The following is an 18012-nucleotide window of genomic DNA, read 5'->3' as shown; positions in this document are numbered from 1 at the left end:
TTTAGTATCAAAAACAGCAGCCAAGATTCTTTGCTACAACCATGCTTCCCTTTCAACACTTGAAGGCTAGAGGTTACTTCAGAAATAAGCTTTTGCTACTAACATTATTCTGTCCATCACAAGTTATGGTCAGTAAAGCAAAACTGAAGGCACAAATGGGGCATGCAGCTGAGCAGGCTGTGGGTTTGAAAGACTGAGAAACAGGCAAGTTTTGCATTGTAGGAAACCATTTGAAAAATCACAACAAATTTGCCATCACTGGGACATGAAAAAACAATCCAACCATACAACCAAAAAACATAAGAGGAATGTACTGTGTGTTGACAGTATGATCTACTGTGAGCTAAGCCTTCCTTGTGACCATATGCCGCAGAATCATCCTCTTTACCTTGCAGGAATCACCAGCTTTAGTCTTCTTTTTTTTAATGATAATTAAAAATAAAAACCTCCTCCAGTACAGTACGATTTCTTTTTAGCATAAATGTCATTACCTTTCACAGAAGTAGACTGAGGTATTTCACCACTTGTTTTACTCTTGCAGGGCTCCTTCCTTCTGAAGTCCTCACCACAGCTACAGACTTTTTCAGAAATGCTCCTTGTGGGAATCTTCACAGCTGAGGAAAACAACAGAATGCAGCATTTGAAAGGGATTGCTGAAGTACACAGTGCTGTCACAAACTTACTGCCAAAGAATTTGCACCGACATGTAAAAGCTAGATCAGATTCAGAGTGGGAAGTGCCAAACAACTAGAACTGTTTATTCCTCTCCTTTAATACTATCCTTTATTCTTCATTTAGATTCACTGTAGCTTTTCTTGTCCTTTTTACACACAAGGACATCCTAATTTGTGTGAACTTTGTACTCATGAAAAGAAGAGAGAATAAGACTCAGAGCCCTCCAGTTCCACTTTACCTGTAGGAGAGCAGCAAAAGCAGAGCAGCTCCACAAGGTATAACAAGCCAGGAACCAAAGGTGACTACAACACTAGAAGCGCCCTTGCTCACCAGAGCAGACTCCCAGGGGGTCTGAAGGTGGCAGGCAGCCTGGTGGTAATAACAGGGTCCACTGACAGTCCCAAACAAGGCAAGGTAATGAACCAGATCCAGGGTCCAATCTGGGGACCCCCACAGGAGACGAGGGCAGAGACAGAGCTAGAGATAATGCTGCAACATGGGTCCAATATCTGTCCAAGAGAAAGGACTAGGAACAAGCTACCTAACATACAGGCCCAGGATCCCTCAAGGAAGGAAGATCAGAGACAGGTATGCCTGTTACATAGCTCAAGCCAAGACTGAAAGCCCCAGCCTGAGTTTAAATGCACCTCCTAGGATCACAGGCAGAAGGCGTGGGTGGAGGCCCCAGGTGAGGCTGATCAGGGACATTAAAGACTATTAGTGCCCTCACATCCCAGCCATAGTCAAAGGTTCAGTATCAGGTTATTCCTGTTGCTAGTACTCTATCTTTCTCAACAACTTAAATAATCAAACAAGGTGCACCTTCAGCAAATCTGTTCAGAGCAGTTACAGTTAGTAGTCCCTCAGGGTGGCAATATTACTTCAGTCTGAGGTTTTGAACATCTGCTTGCGCAGCGTTGTATCCAGAGCACACATCTTGCTCATTCTGGGAGTTGAGGTTCCTGCACTTAATGCCTGCTTCCTGAGAGCACTGTTTGAGAAGCCTTGGTGAGCCTCGGAGTTCAGCTGCAAGGACTTTCAGCACAGGCTCTGCCCGCCCCCACCTCAGGGCTCCTGCCCCCGCCTGCCTTGCTGTTGTGCTCACTCCCATCTCTTTCTCCCTTATGGAAAAAGGATTATCCCCTGCTGTCCCAGGGACTCATTCCTGCTCATGAGCAGGAACCTCAGTCTATCAGGACCATCTCCTGGGAGCAGCTCAATTCTTGGCTGTTGCACTGAGTCTCCCAATAAGTGTCATAGGCATTGTGCTGTGGGACCTGGTGAGTGTTGCACTAGAAAATACATGGCTCTCACAGATTATGGCTAAATTTCAGAGCATGGCCATGCTTCTCATCTTCAGGATTCAAGTAGGCCTTGGCCCTATGTGGGATGAGACCCAAGTGGGCACCATAACCCCTTTCCCTTTCTGCATTCATGATTTTATAGAGGCAGATGGGTAAAGGGAGCTGTGTGATGCACTCCACCATGTGTCTCATCCGTGTGGCAAGCAGAACAGCACCTCAACAAATACAATGCTCCACAGCTGATCTATGACCACTGAGACAACTCACTGTGAATGCTCAAAGCTAATTCAGTTATTAAAATGGCCAAAGAGCTACCTAGAGGAAAGGCTCCAGATGTAGTTGAAGTTAAAATATGGAATAGAATCATAGCAATCATAGAACAGTTTGGTCTAGAAGTGACCTTTAGAGGTCACCTGTTGCAGCACAAACAAACTATCAAGCTGCAACAAGGCTTTTCCTGTCAGACTCTACTGTCCATGCTGCTTCTCCTTCCTCCAGAGGTTAGACCACACTACTCCTCCTCCACCCAGCCACCTCTCCCACAGTCCTTAGGGCTATTGAACCACTTAGCAAGAACGAGCAACAGCTGCACATCATCCATGTCAATCAACCCACTGATGTTGCAGCAAGGCCACAGCTGCATATTATCAATGCTAATCAACCCACTGCCTTCATTCCTCTACAGTCATCTAGCCCACCCTCCCTGCAATGAGCAGGGACATCTTCAGCTAGACCAGGCTGCTCAGAGCCCCATCCAACCTGACCTGGAATGTTTCCTGGGATGGGGCATCTACCACCTCTCTGGGCAGCCTGTTCCAGTGTTTCACCAACCTCACTGTCAAAAATTTCTTCCTAATATCAAGTCTGAATCTATTTTCTTTTAGTTTAAAACCATTACTCCTTGTCCTAATCCTACAGGCCCTACTAAAAAGTTTGTCCCCATTTTTTTTAAAAGCCCCCTTCAAGTGCTGAAAGGCTCCAAAAAGGTCTTCCTGGAGCTGTCTCTTCTCCAGGCTGAACAACCCCAACTCTGCCAGCCTGTCTTCATAGGAGAGATGTTCCATCCCTCTGATCATCTTTGTGGCCCTCCTCTCAACCCACTCCAACAAGTCCATGTCTTTCCTGTGCTGAGGAGTCCAGAGATGGACACAGTACTCCAGGCAGAGTCTCACCAGAGTAGAGGGGGCAGAATCACCTCCCTTAACCTACTAGTCATGCTGTTCTTTACGCATCCCAGGATACAGTTGGCTTTCCGGGCTGCAAGTGCACATTACCAGCTCATGTCCAGCTCAGTTCTTCATCCACCAGAACCCCCAAGTCCTTCTCCACAGGGTTGCTCTCAGTCCCTTCATCCCCCAGCCTGTATTGATACTGGGGACTGCCCCGACCCTTATGCAGGACGTTGCACTTGCCCTTGTTGAACCTCATGAAGTTCACATGGGCCCACTTCTTGAGCTTGTCCAGGTCCCTCTAGATAGCATCCCTTCCCTCAGGTGTGCCAGCTGCACCACTCAGCTTGGTGTCATCTGCAAACTTGCTGAAGCTGCACTTGATCCCACTATGTCACTGATGAAGACACTAAACAGTACTGGTCCCAATACAGACCCCTGAGGGACACCACTCATCATTGATCTCCATCTGGACATTGAGCTGTTGACCATTACCCCCTGGATGTGACCATCCAGCCAATTCCTTATCAAATCCACCCATCAAATCCATCTCTTACTAATTTAGAAAAAAAGATGTTGTGGGGGACAGTGTCAAAGGCCTTACAGAAGTCCACATAGATGACATCCATAGGTCTTCCCTTGTCCACTAATATATTCACTGCATATGTGCTGGATGAGACAAAACAGCTTTCCCATGCTACATGGGGTAGTAGTAAATGGGAAAGGGAATACAGCTCTCTTGCTCCTCTGGAACATTTGCCTGAGAAAGTAAAATAGGAGGCCAGTGGCTGCACTATACTCAGAATTAATAAACTAAAACAGCTTCTATTATGAACAAGAGTGAAGTAATATATTTGTGACTTTCTAAATTTGCTGTTTTTGAAGCACCTTCAGCTTTGTTATCAAAGATCAAACTTTGTAAAACTTCATCAACTTATTTTTGGGATTAAGCACAGTCTTTCAAATTAATTAGGTAGCACAACAAATGCTTGAGGAATCTGAATGCTCTGAAAGACATGAAAGGAATGTCAAATGGGTTTGGACAGACTATTAAAGCCAAGTCATTTGGGATTGAACTGGAAATTTAAGTCTCCACCGTGACTTCTGAAGCATATTAGTGCTTTTATGCAAGAAGGCTCACTTTACCTTCCCCTCATTCCTGCCCTTGCTGTCAAACTGTGCTCAGTTTCAAGCAGTTGAAGCCATTATCTCACACAGACACCACAAGTGAAAGTTCTCTGATGATTTTAGAGTCTCAGTTTTAAAGCCTCATTCTTGCTTGTAAGAAGAAAACTTGTCAAAGTAAACTAGGCAGAACTGTGAAACAAACTGCTTCACTCCCATATGCTCACACGCCATTCATCAGCAGTTTTCCGGCCAGAGCCAGAGATCCTTGCTAGTAAACAAGGATCGATAAGGCAGTTCCATTCCAAAAAGGAGCCTCTGTTTTCAGCATTTGACAATAGGCAATGGCCAGCTAGGGTGAATCATAGCACAGCAAGAAGCGGTCCCATCTAAGGCACCTCATTCTACCCTGGCAGTGTTTAAAGACCACGGATATATCATTGAGGGACTGGCTTCCACTGAAAGGAAGCAGATCTATAAGCCAGATGCAGACCTGCCCTGCAGACTCATTTGAGCTTGATTTAGCTCTTCCCATCCAAATCATTGTTTGGCTCTGCCTCTACTAGGCACTTGAGAATTCACACCAGAAGAGGGACATAGGCACCCAAACTTCTTTGCCCCTGCAGCTCAGCCTGTCCACTGGGATGGAATCCCTTGCTTTGTAATTTGGGTGGCAGCTGGAGAGATGTTTAGCTTAAAGACCATCAATCCAGTTTGAGCTGATGGGAATAGAAGAAAGGCAGTGGGTATTCTCCCATTCCGTTACAAGACTTGCAAGGGAAGAAGCAGACTTTGCAGGTTTTGTTAGTTACATACATCTGCAAAAACTGTTTTTCAGCAGGAAAAGCCTGTGATTCAGATACTCAACATAAGCAATTTGTTTGCATGGAATACCTCTCCCCCCACCAATCAATACCAGGATATTTTTGTTTAAGACAATATTTTGGCACACCACCTTTGCTGCAAGTGAACATAGCTTATTGGGAACAGAAACCCCTTTTAAGAGATGATTTTCATCTCATTTAAGAAATGACATAGCTGTCTCAGCTATATGTAGACTGATATTAATACTAGCAGTTAATGTGTCAGCAGGTATTGCGATACCACTGCTCATTGCCCTGTAAGAGAATGTCAAAGAAAGTGAAAAGGACAGCATTCATTGTGTGCCTGAGATGGGGGATTTAAGAGATACATCCAAGTAGAGACTTCAGCCCAGATAATTAGTTCTACTGTTGCAAAGGTAAGAGTTTTGGCTGAAACAGATACAAATAAATGCTCTAGAAACAAGCCCTACCATAGCCAGATTTTTCTGCTTGTTGCTTGGTGGTAGATAGGACAAGAAAACAGCTGAAAGGAGGGCACTTTCAGATTTTACACAAGCTCAAATCCGGTGCCTGAGCCCATGAGTTTGTGTTCATCTTCTCTGTGCATTCAAATACAGAGCACAAGCAAGGGAGAAAGCATTCATCTTCCCTTAACAACCAATTACATTTCTTGATAAACATTCAGTAAAGTAAATCCATAAACATGGTATGCCTAAAAGACCACAAGGAACCATTTTAGGTAAAAGTGGTGGGTTAACCTTGGCTGGCTGCCAGGTGCCCACCAAGCCACTCTCTCACTCCCCCTCCTTAGCATGACAGGGGGAGAAAATAAGATGAAAAAGCTCAAGGACTGACATAACGGCAGGGATATTACTCATCAATTACCTACTGTCACGGGCAAAACGCACTTGGCTTGGGGAAGATCAATGTAATTCATTGCCAATTAAAAACCGAGTAGGATAGTGAGAAGCAATCCCCCTAAAAAACAAAACTAAAACCACCTTCCTCCCACCCCCGTCTTCCCAGCCTCAACTTCACTTCTGACTCTTCTACCTCCTCCCCCTGCCTGAGCAGCACCAGGAGATGGGTGATGCAGGTTGTGGTCAATTCATAGTGCTTCATCTCTGCTGCCCTTTCCTCCTCACACTGTTCGCCTGCTCCAGCGTGGGATCCCTCCCACAGGATACAATCCTTCACTGTTTCAGTGTGGGTCCTTCTCACTGGGTGCAGTTCTTCAAGAACTGCTACATCATGGGTCTTCTCCATGGGGTACAGTCCTTCAGGAACAGGCTGCTCCAGTGTGGGTCCCCCATGGGCCACAGGTTCTGCCACAAAACCTGCTCCTGTGTGGGCTCCTCTCCATGGGCTGCCGTTCCTGCCAGGAGACTGCTCCAGCATGGGCTCTCCATGGGCTGCAGCTTCCTTCAGGGCACATACACTGGTTCCACAGGCTGTAGGGGGACAGCCTGCTTCACCACGGTCTTCACAGGCTGCAGGGAAATTTCTTCTCCAGCACCTGGAGCACCTCCTCCCTCTCCTCCTTCTCTGATCGTGGTGCTGCAGGCTGTTTCTCTTCCATTTTTCTTACTACCCTCTTACAGATTCTGCGCAATGTTTTTTACCCTTTCTTAAATACGCTATCACGGACATGCTACCAGTGTTGCTGATGGGCTCCGCTTTGGCCAGCAGCAGATCCATTTTAGGGCCAGCTGGATTGGCTCTGTCCAACATGGGTCCCTGGTCTCTTCTCAGAGAAGTCACCCCTGTAGCCATCACACCACCAATCCCTTGTCACAGAAACCCAATACAGTAAGGTAGATGACAATGGAGATACAGCCAAAATAGGGCACATAAGATCATATATATATGGCGTGCTTACAACAGAAGAATACATGCAAACTGATTAGTGTTCTCCTTTTAAAATGGTAGAGTTGGCTGAATACGACAGTCATAAAGTCAAAGGGAAAAGGATGTTCATTAATGCAAACATCCAGATCAGCTTGCAGCTGCATGAAATATTTATGTGAACTGACAGCGCCAAAGAAGGGAAAGTATTTATCAGTCTATAGGTAGGGCAACAATTTTATATGACTGAGACAGCTATGAAAGTAAAACACATTAGCACAGTGGTGGGGCCCTGCAAATCAAACATTCCAAGCACAGACTGGAATCGCTGTCTAGGCAAACCATTAGGAAAGCCCTCGGTTGCTTGAGAGAATGCCTCAGTAAAATATACATGAATTATTCAGTCATGTTCTTATATTGTTAATGCTGTGGAAGTAAATACAAAAAAAAGAAACGGTAATATTCTTGCTACTTACTTCATGTCATTTTCCATACACTAGCAATGTGAATTACTTCTGTTAAAAAAATAACCCACCAACAAAAACAATAAACAAAAATACCCCAACACAAAACAAAACAAAAAACCAAACCCCCAAAAAATACACACACACCCCCAACAGTACATATCAGGACTCTCATTTGAAAACCAAGTGATACAGGTACTGCAAGCAGACTATAGTGCCAAGTTTACCCACTGATCTACAGTACATTCTTGGCTGATCACATCACCACATTTCTAATTGCCTTCAGCCTTTGTCTAGCACATCTGTTTACTGTAAATCTTCGGAGAAGATGTTATTCCTGTAAAAGTGTTGACTTGGAAAGTAATACAACCCCAGAACCATGTACAAGCCTCATCAGAATTGCTTTTTCTGGGAAGGACACAATTCGTGTATAGTTTTTCATAGCAACATACACATTTGATAGAACAAAACCAGTTTAGATATCAGGAGTGATAGGCATCACAATCTATGTCCCTAACAAAGGCTTGGTATAATTCCTACTGAGATCAATGGAAAGATTCAAGAGAAAATATTGACAGCAGTGACTATATTCTGTATAAATTCTCATTCACATTCGCCCATATTTAAACACAGCAGGTACAGACACTTTGTCATGTTTTGAGGAGGATAGTTAAAAAATGCAGAAGTTAGGGGTTCAACTCTGACTCAAAGGGAGTGAGGTTAGAATGCTCATGTGCTTTTGCAAATCCTTTCCTAGCCAAATACATACATTTTTCCATTGTTCAATTATTTATGTAATAAAACCAATAAATATGATTTTATCCAAAGACAAATTAAACCCAAACTCTCAGATGTACTCTGTGGCATTTGTGACTCTAACTACATCTCAGCACCTCTTGCAGCAGGTCTGGAGTGTGCCCTTGCATGCCAAGTCACTCCCACATCGCCCTTGGCTACATGAGTAGAACAGGCCATGGTGTTTACAGCTACAGAAGTAAGATCAGAGGTGGCATGGCCAGCTCATTCCCTTCAAACTACTTGAATGAAAAGAACTATGCAACACATGAATTTTGTCCCTTGCTTACTTTTAGGCCATGCCTACACAAGCAGCTTTGCAGCTCAGGCTGGTGACACAGGCTTCCTGCACTTCCATGCTGTTGTTACATTTACCCAATCAACAAAAGTAGAATAGGAACACAGTAGAAACCTGTGTATTGCTAATTACCACACTGGAGGTATGTGTATTTCCAGGACAGCTGGAAATCCTTTCAAACAAGCGTGCACATGAAAAATAATACAGTTAGGTAACTGAAGATTCTTCAGGAAGAACAACATCACAGTGTAGGGAAGAAGTAGCTTAACCTTGCAAAAGTTCTGGTTCAGCAATATTAGCAATAGATGTTGGAGCTAGATGATGGATTAAATAGTCCCCTTCCTTCAACAAAAGCTAAAATACGATGAGCTACCAGATATTCGTTCTGTACTCTTAAAAGTTACATAAAGAATAGCTGCCTTGGGAAGTGGGAAGCTTTCATTATTTTTTAGGCTACTATACTGCTCAAATAAAGTTCAAATGAACAATAAAAGTGGTAAGAGTGAAGCATCTTATCAAAACACGGATTCCTAAAATGTCTGTGTTAAAAGTGAGATATATAGAGACCAACTGTTTGTTTAAGGGACAGAGAGTATCAGTCAGTGCCTTGCCTACATCCCTCATGACCAAAGGTCACCACTTTCCAGCTTGTAAGAGTAAGTTTTTCACCACTGTAACAGTGTTTGAAATGATACAAGGAAGACATTCTCTGAAGGCACTAGTTAACTATGGATGCTCCAGGTCTGAACTATGAAGGCAAAGGCACTGAGCTGATTGTTCTTTGACCAAGCAAGCAGCGAACAAGAGAGAAAGAAGAGTATACCACAAAAACAGACTGAAAAGCAAGCTCCACAAATAGCCTGGATCAGCACTAAGAAAAGAGATTTTGGACAACAAAAGCTGAGTGAGAGGTTTGGAATTGTAAGCAAAACTATTGTCTCCCTGTTTTCTCCTTTCTTCATAGAAATGGACACTTCAGAAGTGAAGAAAAGGTTACACAGCCTAGGTGAAAATACTGCAGAATTTGAACACTCAACCAACATCACTGTCATTTTTTGAGTGCCTTGTTGGTGCCTGGTAAAGCACGTTGCCTTATGCAGAATCTTCTATCCTATTTGCATCTAACACAGGAAAAATAATACAGATAAGGCAAAAAGGGATGCAAAAACATACATCAGTGTGGGTGAGCTAGCAAAAGGTAAGCATTATACCAATGCTTATTCTCCAACATTCTGGCTACACAGGGAAAGGAAATATAAATGAGAGAGAAAACTAGTGGAATATTACCCAAAACTTTACAGGGAAGGGCCATGTGCAAAGCATATGCAGTTTACCAGGCATCGCTGCCAAAATGCATTTGCACTCAATCTAGTGGGCGAAGGGTGCCAAATAACCCTTCTGCCTACTGTCAGCAGAACATAGGAAATGTTGAGAGGGCACTGGGGGACAGAAAGGAAGAAAAATGCTACAAGCTGCTTCTGCTTCAGCTCAAATGCTGTTGAAAGCCATAAAACGTGTAGTAGGACTACTGCAAAATACAAATCTAGGGATGTAGCTGGTTACACAGTGCTTAGAGCATGCATTAGGAAAAATAATGTAAAGAAAGAATCTAAGGAATATGTTTTCCTTTTTCCCTTTCTTTTCTGTTTTATACGTTTATTCCACCACATTCTTGTTTCCTCTCCCTGCTCTGCTAGCCCTAGGCTTCTTTCTAGCACTATTTTCCTTCTAGAATATTCCCTTCTTCTTTCTATTCTTTCTTGTGCTCCTTCTCGTTTAGCATTTTCGCATTTATTGTGTTTTTCCATGGCTTCTTTTCACTGCCTCTCTCTTCCTGAATTTCTCCCCCACCCTATCCCTGCAGCCAAGTCAGCAGCTGGGAAGCTGTGTCAGCATTAGCCTCCACACTGGCCACCCATTAGGAATGTAACTGACTTTCTGCACACCTTTGCAATCAACTCCCCACACAGCAGAAACCAACTGGTAAGTCGCAGAGTGGTGCTACATAGCCTCAGCTATCTGTTAAGGAAAGGAAAGCAAGTGCCTCAGCACCAACCTTCCAGTAAAACCCCTTGAGCTGAGTGACGATTTATGAAACCACAGGCAAAACCCCTGGACAGGATCAGGAAAACACCAGGAAGCTCAGGCTGCGGAGGGGGAGCCAGGAGAGTTGTGAGGCAAGGCAGGATGCAGGATGCTTTTAATATCTATGAATGAAGAACAAATGCAGAAGGAAGAAACCTGTATCTAAAAATCTCTTGGTAACTATGCTGATTTCCTCTAACACGGTTGGCATATGGACAATAGGTTTGAAAGACTACATTTTTATCAGCAAACCAAACATAGGCTGACCATAGGCTCAATCACAGTCATTGATACAGTCCAGCTGCTTAGTACACTGCCAGGCACATTTTTGGCCCAGGCCACCTAGCAGCCACTCTGACCTCTCAGGAGAGAGCATATGCCAGAGATTGCTCCCAGTATGCAGCACAGACGAAGCCACCATGTTCAGAACAGGGAAGAGAATTTAGCTGGTATGGACATGACTTATGCCATATCACTTGCCTGAGGGCCAGATAATTAGCTGTGGATCTTTTTATTTACTAGTATAAATCACAGAACCACAGAATGGCTGAGGTTGGAAGGTACCTCTGGAGGTCATTTTGTCCAACCTCCCTGCTGAAGCAGGGCCACCTAGAGCCAACTGCCAAAGTCCACGTCCAGATGGCTTTCGATCGATCGTCTCCAAGGATTGAAACTCCACAGCCTCGCCAGGCAAACTGTGCCAGTGCTCAGTCACCCCTATGTGAAAAAAAGTGTTTCCTGATGTTCAGGGGGAACCGCCTGTTTCAGTTTGTGCCCGTTGCCACTGGGAACCACCAAAAAGAGCCTGCCTCTGTCATCTGTGTGCCCTCCTTTCATATATTTATATATATTAAGATCACCTCAAGCCATCTGTTCTCCACGCTGAACCATCCCAGCTCTCTCAGTGCTTCTTCACAGCAGAGATGCTGTAGTCCCCTAATCATCTTAATGACCCTTCACTGGACTTTCTCCAGTGTGTGCACCTTTCTCTTGTACTGGAGACGCCGTAACTGAACCCAGCACTCCAGCTGTGGCCTCACCAGTGCTGAATAGAGGGGAAGGGCCACTTCTCTCTTGACCAGCTGGCAATACTTTGCCTAATACAGCCCAGGATACCATTCTCCTCCCTTGTAGCAAGGGCACATTGCTGGCTTGTGTTCAACCTGGTGTTCACCAGGACCCCCAGATCCTTTTCTGCCAAGCTGCTTTCCAGCTGGGAGGCCACCAGCTTATACTGGTGCATGGGTATATATAGCATGTAAGTTTCTTCATTCCTTAGTCCATCCAGTGGACACTCTGGACAAGACTGCACCAGGCTGGCCTTGTGCCCTACCCAGTCCATTGTAGGTACTAGGAGGGTATATAGCCCTCCAAGACTATTGTACCAGCCACCATCTTCAGCCTTTTTGCTACCTTGGAGGGCACATAAAACAGATCCTCAGTTTCATGCTTAGGAGCACCACTGTGTGGGTTGCAGCCCAGACCTCCCATATCCACACACTCTGAAGAAAACAAAGAACAGCAAAGCCAAAGAAGCATCCCATCAGGCCCAGAGAGGACTCAGAGCCAAGTGCTTTCTGACATACATACAGCCACAAATGACTGATGGGAGAGTTAGAGGAGGCCAGAGGAAGCCAGCAGTTCTGTCCCCTCCCCAGGTAGCAGCCTCTGCATTGATGTGCAATTCTGGGCATGTTTATTTGGATTCCTCAGGCTCTTTATTCTATTTTATCTTAGAATGAAACTGATGGCTTGAGGAATTATTGTTTTTCCCCAAGTAGAAATTAAGCATCAGAATGCAAACCTGATTTTTTTCAGAGCCCATAAACAAGTTATTTTGTGTGCTGCTTTGCTGGGAAAAGAGCCAAGACCCAGTGATGAAAATTCAACTTTAAAATTCACTCAACTATTTGCTACTTTAAAAGGTGATTTAAGGTAGGTAGTGTTACAAGCTGTTAACTAATGGCAGACTGTACTACTATGTAGTTCTCTGTCAAGGCAGATACCTCTTTTGTTGTTCTTTAATGTTTTTATTATATGAACCTTTATAAACTATTAGAGGTTACTGCCTCTTCCTGTTTATAACTCACTGAGAATATTCATGATGAATTTTTTTCTCCTCCCAGAGCCTATACAGAAACAAAAGGGAAGCCAGCATGGTGATGGAGCAGACCACCTGGGACAACTTCACTTGTAGAGGATCAGCAATGGTCCCAAAGGAGGAACCTTCCAAATCCTTGTTCTGAACTCAGACATAAGGTACAAAAGAAAGAATCTGTTTCAATGAGAGGTAAACAAACTTTGTAACACTACAGGCAAACTCTTCAACTAGTGAAGATCCTCAAGGCCAAGGCTCAGCAAATTCATAAAAGGGAAAATCCAGGGGCAGCTTTCCATCAGCACACAACACCGGTGTCCTTGCAAACCTTTTGGCAGTCAGCTGGCCAGCAGAGGTGTGCAGTGAGGACTGAAGGCAATATGATGATACTGGCTCCTGCAGCCACCTCAACTCATTACCTTCCTAGCAGGGAACTCGGGTTTTTCAGCAGTCCTCACACCAATGCAGTGCTGCTACTACTCAGCAGATACCGCAGCACTTCAGCTGCCCCTGATGTCCCAGCCTTAGGATATGACACTTTACTGATGTGCTAAGACTGGAAAATACAGAAGTATTTTTTCCTAGGAAATTCCAGAATATCAAAGAGAAAAAAAAATCATTCAGAATCAGTATGGAAGTCAGAATTTCCTGGGGAACAGAAGCAGCTAGGTCAAAATGCTGTTAAGACCAATACTTTGAAAGCAGGTCATATCTATAAAACACGGTAGAATACTAAAATACAAAATCCAAAGTGAAATAAAAAAAGATAAAGTTTATGACTCAGAAGAAGAAGACATTAAGTTCAGAGTGATAAAAGGTGGATGATCATACTGCATGCAGCATAAGCAGGAGAACAGAGATCTGGTCTTGTGTTCTGGTCTTGCATCTGTGGTCAGGAAGCCAAAGCTAGTGAAGGAATGATGAGGGAGCAGGTAATCATGTGCACACACCCCACTTGTGGCATCCAGTCTTTCTCCTTTAAGACTGATAGAATGTAAAACTCAGGCCAATGTTACAACAAAGCATGGAAAACTAACCTCCTCATTCTAACAGGTTATAGATACAGAAATCAGCACCTGGTCTGCTTGCATACTTAAGGTACAGAATTAAGTGTATCAAATATACAGTGTAGCATACAAAGAAAACATGACAAATAAGAGGTTTATATTCTTCATTTTATGTATGCTACATTTCAAAAGTGCTTTTGTATCTTTCTTCGGTGCAGTATGGTGCACAGTAACTAAAGTGCCACACAATGGAATTAAGTATACTCTCAATGATTTCAGGAACAGAGCTACTCCAGTGTTCCAGAAATAGCGATAGCAGGATTAGTAAATTACACTCTTAGTTGGTAAACTGGGATAATCCTGTAAACCAAAACCCAGGAATGCCCTGGTATAGAACTAAAGTCAGCCAAAATAAAGACTTGAGCTTTGTCTCACAGTTAGTAGAAGAGTTTCTTATGTCCTACCTACTACCCTCAGACAGCAATCTGAAGTAGATCTGGTGTCACCTTTTGGATATCCAGTAACTGAGTTCATGTAACAACTGATATTTTTGAAAAATATAATTTTAAAATTAGAATTGTACAACAAGAAAGACACTGACTTATCTGTCTGTAGTGGGTTTGCATGGCAAGGTTTTGGTAGCAGGGGGGCTACAGGCGTGGCTTCACTGAGATGCCAGAAGCTTCCCCCATGTCCAATGGAGCCAATGCCAGCCAGCTCCAAGATGGACACACCACTGGCCAAGGCTGAGCTAATAAGTATTGCCTCTGGGATAGCATATTAAGAAGGGGGGGGGCGGGGGGGCGGAGGGGGGAATCTCAGGAAAGGAATGAGAAAATGTAAGAGCAACAGCCCCACAGACTCCCAGGTCAGTGCAGAAGGAGGCAGGAGGGGCTCCAGCCACTGGAGCAGAGATTCCCCTGCAGCCCATGGTAAAGCCCATGGTGAGGCAGGCTGTGCCCTGCAGCCAATGGAGGTCCATGGTGGAGCAGGTATCCACCTGCAGCCTGTGGAGGACCCCGTGCTGGAGCAGGCAGATGCCTGAAGGAGGCTGTGACCCATGGGAAGCCTGCTCTGGAGCAGGTTTGCTGGCAGGACCTGTGAACATGTGGAGGGAAGAAGATCCCAGGCCGGAGCAGGTTTGCTGGCAGGGCTTGTGACCCCACAGGGGACCCACACAGGAGAAGTTTGTGCCTGAGGGACTGCACCCTGTGGAAGGACCCAGACTGGCACTGTATGAAGAACTGCAGCCCATGGGAAGGGCTCACAACTGGAGTTCATGGAGGACCATCTCCCGTGGGAGGGACCCTGTGCTGGAGCAGAGGAAGAGTGTGAGGAGGAAGAAGCGGCGGAAATGTGTGATGAACTGACCATAACCCCCAACTCCCATTCCTCTGTGCCACTCAGAAATTGGGAGTGAAATTAAGTCTGGGAAGAAGGGAGGGGATGCATGGAAGGTGCTTTATCGTCATTTGAATGCTAATAAATTAAACTAATTTTCCCCAAGTCAAGTTTGTTTCACCTGTGATGGTAATTGGTGAGTGATCTCCCTGTCATTATCTCGACCCACAAGCCCTTTCTTTTATTTTCTGTCCCCTGTCCAGTTGAGGAGTGGGGTGATACAACAGCTTTGGTGGGCACCTGGCAGCCAGGGTCAAACCACCACACTGCGCTGCACTGGTAGACAATCTTCCCAAAACAGACCCAGTGTTGGTACCTGGCTACTTGTCAGATAGAGAAACAGAAAAAAAGAAAAAAAAAAAAAAACCCACAAAAAAAACCCAGAAGGAAATAGGATACATCTAGTACGTATTTTTTAAGCAAGTATCTAGGAGCAGCCTACATTAGAATTGCTGCATTGCTCTGTGTCAGAACAAAGGTCCACCCAGTCTAGTACTCTGTATCTAATAGTATTGTATCCATGACACAAGACAAAACAAGGCAAACATCATGCTAGGTCTCCCAGCCTTAAACAATTGGGGAATCAGGGATTTCCAGAGTCAGAGCAGAGTCTTTGTATTTAATAGACCTGCACAGAGTTCTGCAAACTTGTCTATTTGCTCTTTAAACCCAAGTAAACTCTTAGCATCCACAACATCCTGTGACAAGAAGTTCCACAGTGTAACTACATGTCATGGTGGTTAAGAGCCACTGTTTTCTGGATTTCAAACAGGCAGTGTGATACTTTTAGTCATGTCTTGAATTTTTATAGTGGAAAAAAGCAGTTAACAGTTTGTTCTCTAGTTATTTTTTCCATACCACTAACAATTTGGTAGATCTCTAGCTACAGAATTCTTTGAATTCTGGAAAGAACTATGCTGTGATTCACCTGCTTAAAAAGCTGGCTAGGTAGCCTTATAAAAAACACTGCTGAGGTTCAGCCAAATTGGTTTCTGTTCCAAATTAGATGTACAATGATGGTAAACTAGCTTTACTTTATTGAATAATGTTTTCTTCTTTATCTCATCACAGTGACTGACAGTTCGTCTTCCACTGCTTTTGTATGGTTCAATAATATTTCACCGTGTTGGCAGCCAGTGTGCTGACTTGATTCAACCTCTGAGAAAATCACACCTACAGAGCAGCATGATGCAGATACATGTAAGGTAGATCCACTTCTCCAAGAAAGCATTTGGCTTTCAAAATTAGTCACAAACTGTCCCATTGTGGTCTGCAATCTACAGCACAGTAAAGTATTACTGTTGAAATGAAGCAAAACAACAATATACACCGAATAGCATGTGAGGATAGTCAGCACAGTAATACATACAGCCATCCCTTTCAATGGCAGCAAATTTGTCTTTTTTTCATTTCTCCAGTCATTTGTTTGAGGTGAAGAAATAAAACAAATAGCAATGAGAACAGAAACAGCCCCAGTGGGTGTTTCATCAGGAACAGTCTGTTTCTAGCTTGTGCCTTGTCTTAAAAGACTTAAACAATCCTCCATCTTTCTTGCCGAAACCTGGTTTTCAGTGGAGGACTTTAGGCTAACACGGTCACCGCTATCACAGGGGCAGAGACGTGGTGGGGAAAAGAGGGAGGCTCAGATATTTGCAGTTTTTGCTAAAGGTAGAGTTTGAGTTAACACGGTTCTTTTCCTTTTCTCCAGCTCTCTTTCATGGTCTTAAGAAATTTGTTTTCACCTTCTGATCAGTTTTAAATATTTTTAAAACAATTGTCCTTTGTCCACTCATTGATTGTTTGTTTTTCATTTAATCTCATACAAACTAACTTATTCAGAATGTGAACTCCACGTACTATTCAGGTCTCTTCAATTCCTGACCTCTGGAGTAACACAGACTGTCTTCACAGTTTTGCTGTGAGCTCTCTAGACCATTCACTACCTGTCTTCCATGTGTTTTTACAGAGCTTAACAAAATAGCGCTCTGGTCTCTAATATCATCACCATTTTATTGGACAAATAAACTAAATCTTCATCATTCAAACAAAACCAGAGTTCATTTCCCTCATCAAAAATGCCAAGCTATGAATGCCTTATCTATGTGATTCCCAACTTCTCCACCTTCATCATGTAATTTTATTTCAAATTAAGTCCTGTGTGTGCATGTATGTAAGTTCTTGCTACCAAACATACTGGTTGCACATTCAACCCTGAAAGATGTACCAGCAACATAAGATTCAGAAGCATTTTTTATTAGCTAAGAAAGGGAGGTCTCTTCAGTACGACGTTGATTTTTCTGCTAAATACCCCAATTTGTAATGTCTTTATTAAAAAACCAAACCAAACCAACCAACCAAAAACCAACCAGAGATGCTTTTCTTTATTATTTGACTAGATAGGAACCAATTTCCAACTTCTCCAGGAAAGAAAGACTAAAAGTATGTGGCAATGCAGCAAATTTAAAACAGTCGGAAACCTGTGAAAAGTATAGGACTGCATTTTTTCTAATCCTGGCTTTCATCTTAATAGCGAATGAATTGAAAAGCTAATGAGAAATGAATACAACAAGCAAAGCTGGTACTTTAGATCAGGAGTGATAAGCTAAGCAGCTTCCTTCTTTCGATAAAAGACTGAGAAAGCAAGTTCCACTTACCTCTCATTACAGGTAAATGGGAATGCATTCTCATTTCTGCACAATAGTAGTCCCGGTGAAAAGTGTCCACAAACCAAAGCCATTACAGAACATCGCCTCCTTCCCATTGTCACTCACTTATCTGGTACCCAAATGGCATCTTCTCACCTATCATCAATGAAATGCAACGTATAAACTTTAAAGATACCATTAGTTTACCTTGCAAAAAAGAGGGAAGAACGTTACTGAATTGAGACACAAACTAGAAAGATTTATTCTGTCCTTGGAA

At 43.6% G+C, this 18012-nt stretch overlaps 1 long non-coding RNA gene across 1 annotated transcript in view; it reads right to left on the bottom strand.

The window, feature by feature from the left end:
• Nucleotides 1-538: 538 nt before the first annotated feature.
• LOC119145792 overlaps nt 539-18012 on the bottom strand; it is a 29248-nt gene continuing 11774 nt past the window's right edge. The window contains exons 2-3 of the long non-coding RNA XR_005103532.1: nt 17745-17891; nt 539-614 (exon numbers count right to left, since the gene is read on the bottom strand). This is a non-coding gene — a long non-coding RNA (uncharacterized LOC119145792). The remainder of the gene's footprint in view (nt 615-17744; nt 17892-18012) is intronic.

This window comes from Falco rusticolus, chromosome 4 (assembly GCF_015220075.1).
Source record: "Falco rusticolus isolate bFalRus1 chromosome 4, bFalRus1.pri, whole genome shotgun sequence".
NCBI classification, from domain to species: domain Eukaryota; kingdom Metazoa; phylum Chordata; class Aves; order Falconiformes; family Falconidae; genus Falco; species Falco rusticolus.
Note: the sequence above shows the minus strand (reverse complement) of the source record. Positions and strands in the feature narration are given on the sequence as shown.